The sequence below is a fragment of the Solanum pennellii genome, chromosome 12, assembly GCF_001406875.1.
Source record: "Solanum pennellii chromosome 12, SPENNV200".
NCBI classification, from domain to species: Eukaryota; Viridiplantae; Streptophyta; class Magnoliopsida; order Solanales; family Solanaceae; genus Solanum; species Solanum pennellii.
Window position 1 is genome coordinate 20,485,734 of NC_028648.1, and position 3,915 is coordinate 20,489,648.

Consider the following 3,915-nt stretch of genomic DNA (forward strand, 5'->3'; position numbering starts at 1 on the left):
TTAAATTGCCAAATGTATGAAACCTTAGAATATCTTTTAATTATTTACATAAGTTCCTATATATTAGCATATATTCATTTGACCAAATATAATTAGCCAACTTTATTGGAACCAGATAGAAAATTTATTGAAGATATGATTTCATAGATGTCTTTGAGTCAATTCTTATTTTATGGATTTTAGTATAACATTTAAAGAACATATTGGACAACATTTTATTAACATTTGATGGCTTTAACATCTTCATAACATCACAGAAACAGCAAGTCAACATTCAGCCAAAGACACATATTCACTTAACACATGACGGGCTTAACTTATCATATTATTGATCCTTAATTATCATGATAAGATTAACTTAACGCAATTAGAAGTTCATAAGTGCATTCGATACTCATAATTCAAGAACAATACATGTTAAGAACAGACAGTACCACATACCAACAACATGATCTCTAACCTATTCAACACTGAAATCAAAAAGGATACTAGGGAAGGGAAGTTCAACGAGAACGACGAGAACATCCCTAGTTTTTTAGATCTTGTGAATCGTTCGAAGGAAAATCCTCTAGGAGAAAGAATTTCAGGAGAGAAACCCATACCTTAAGTTGAACTTAATATACGAATATCACCTTGAACGAACCTTGAAGAAACCTTTAAAATAGTCTAAGAAATTTTGTGTTTTTTTTCATGCGTTTTGTTCAATATTTTTCCCACGCTTGTTTTCTGGTTTTAGTCGTGTATTTGTTTGAGTTTGAACGTGGTTTTTAGGTTTAGGAACTGACCTTGACTTATTCAGCTCAGGGTTTAATAAGTTGATTAAATAAATTAATTAACTAATTACTAAAAAAAACCTCCTAATTTTACCAAATATAGGAGAATGTTGACTTGACATAAAATATGAAATTTTGGTGTTGACTATGGTTTAGGTCAAAATTTTGACTTTATATTAATTAATTAAATCATTAATTTATTAATTTAGGGACCTAGGGTAAGTACTAAAGTACCCCTAAGTTATTGGAACAATAATCAACCCTTTAGGACCATCCTAGGTAAAGTATTAGGACGTTTCTTGCACTATACTGGGTTAGCATAAGAATTTCGGTTTGACCCCTTTTATTTAATTAATTGCATGGAAATTTTATTAATTAAATAACCTAGGGTAATTACTAAAGTACCCTTAAGTCGTTAAAACCATAACTAATCCTTTGGACCATCCTAAGTTAAATACAAGGTTGTCTTTTTCTTGTCTCAACCAAAATCTTGAAACTTCTTTGTGATTCGATTTTTACCCTTTAAATTAATTAGTTAAGCTTATAAATTAATAATTAAGAAGCGTAGGGTACTTACTTAAGTATTCCTAAGTTATTATGACCTTAACTAACTCTTTTGACCATCCTAGGTTATGTACTAGGTTGTCCCTTTATTTTTTTAACCAAATTTCTGAAAATTTCCTTTGTAGTTTTTGATTTAGACCTATTCAATTAATTAATTAATTTGCTAAATAAATTAATTAGGTAACCTAGGGGAATTACTAAAGTACCCCTTAGTTTATAGTACCATAACTAACCTTTTGGACCATCCTAGGTTAGGTACTAGGTTGTCTCTTTAACTAGTACTAGGATAGTGTAACCCAGGTTTTGGTCCTAGGTTGTCGGGTGCACTAGTGGGTCCATTTCGATTAGTCCTAGGTTAGTTAGCTATTTGGAGCAGTAGGTTAGAGTATAAAATATTTTAGGAAGTTAGGCCCCACATGGAGTGGTCCTTTATGAATGTTTTTGTCTCCTTAACTACCCAAACCGAATTCGGTTATGCTGGTCCCCTCCTTTTGTGCTTCTTCACATGTCTTGCACATGTGCTTCCACATGGGTTGGTTGTACTTTACCAACTAACTATTATTTATTGTTCCTTTGGTAATGTATACTTATTGTCCCAAGGATCCTCACTATGTTCTTGGTCACTGCTTACTCTACATGAGCATTTTGAATGGTTATGTACTATGGTATTAGGTTTGATACTTGGATGCCTAGTACCTAATATGTATGTTAGAGATAATTAACAAAAAATTTTTTAGATTAGGGTCTTCATTGAAGGTACATTTCTAAACAAGCTTGGACTGTATTTTGCTTATTTGGGTAAAGATAGAAATTGGCTAATACCCCTTAGCCATTTTTCTATACTTTGCCCAATATTTCTCAATATTGGGCATTGGAATGCGTATGTATCCCCAATACGTATTCTAACGGACTTAATGGTTCTTCACTAGACATATGATGTTCCGGATTGTTACATTATCCCCCCATTAGGAATATTCATCCCCGAATGACACTTACACATCATTTAAACAAAGAGGGTGATTTCCGAAAGTTACTTTATCACGCTTAAACTTTTATCCTTTATGAATATCTGATTCACACATATGTGGATGATCCATATAACTCAATCTTATCTTAAGATTCATAATTGAGATGAGGAATTTCCTTCTCAATCACACTTGACTTAATGAACATCACAAATCACGCAACACTGAAAACATGCCTATGCTACACAATAAAACAGCAACACAAAATGCAACATAGCTTCTTTTTAACTCACATAGTTCTATTATAAGACATATGATTAGGGACTTACCACACAAAATCCACTAAAACACTTAAATTTAGAGTTTCTTAAACATAAACCAAACTTAGGAAGAGTATATCTAACCTCTTAGATAACATCTTGTTGGCCTTAAGATTTGAACCTAATGACGCCCAACTTAATTTCAATTGAACTTGCCACTATGCCATCTACTTCTCTACATACCTCTTCGGCCTTCACACTGTCTCCTATGGGAGTACTAACTACAAATGGTTCATGTAAAATCTCAGGAAGTAAGTCAAATTGATTAGCCACAAAATGAGTTACCATAGTCAAGGTAGATCCTGGATCTAATAATGCATAAAAGGGAAAGGAGAAGACAAGCAAGTTACCATTATCCATATCCGCGACTTCTCTTGTTCCTCTCTTCCTTTCAACACATAGAACCGGTTTCTCTTGGGGGGGTTCGGCTACAGCATTTGGTCAAGGCTGAGCATCTGCCTTGGCTTGTTGGATTTGAACCACGCCCTTCTCATTTTAGCCCAACTTATTTGGAAACTGAAGACTTACTACATTGTTTCTATAGTCTATTATAGCATAACACTTATGAAAAAAATCCATGTCTAAGCCATATTCTTGTGTTGGTATGTATCCAAATTATCCATCTCCTCCTCATCAATACTCATAGAAGGCTTTTAGACATTGCCATGCATTCAGCTCCATGTGAACAACTACACTAACTACACGTCTTTCGTCCACGTTGGGCATTTCCATTATGGCCTCTTCCTGGGAAGGCCAGATCTTGAGCCTGGCGCCATAGACCACTTGGCAATCCTAATTCTTGTGTGCATTCTTATACGCACTCACACAAGAAGGAAGTTAGGTACTTATAATGACAGAAAGTTTCAAAGCTCCAGATAGCACGACAAAGAGTAAAAGAAGGGAGAATTTCCTATCATCGCATAGTCTCTAAGTCATGATTGTGGCGCTCTTCACAACCATAACCTAGAAACTACGTAACGTGGTTGTTTTGAGATTTAGTTCCTAGGTACATTAACCTAATGCTCTGATACCAAGTTTTTCACGACCAGGATTCTGGAATCCGGATCGCAACAGGCGCGTTGACCACTCAATGGTCGCAGACAAGCCTCATCTTGCATTCATCATATTCATCTAGTTAAATTTGCGTATAATTTAAAACTTTTTATATGTATGAAGTATACATAGACTTCATATAATTATTAACTAGATACATCACATACTAAGCTCAACATACGAGAACAACCATCTAACATAAAGAATCAATTCGAAACTGAAGATGAATATATCATAAAT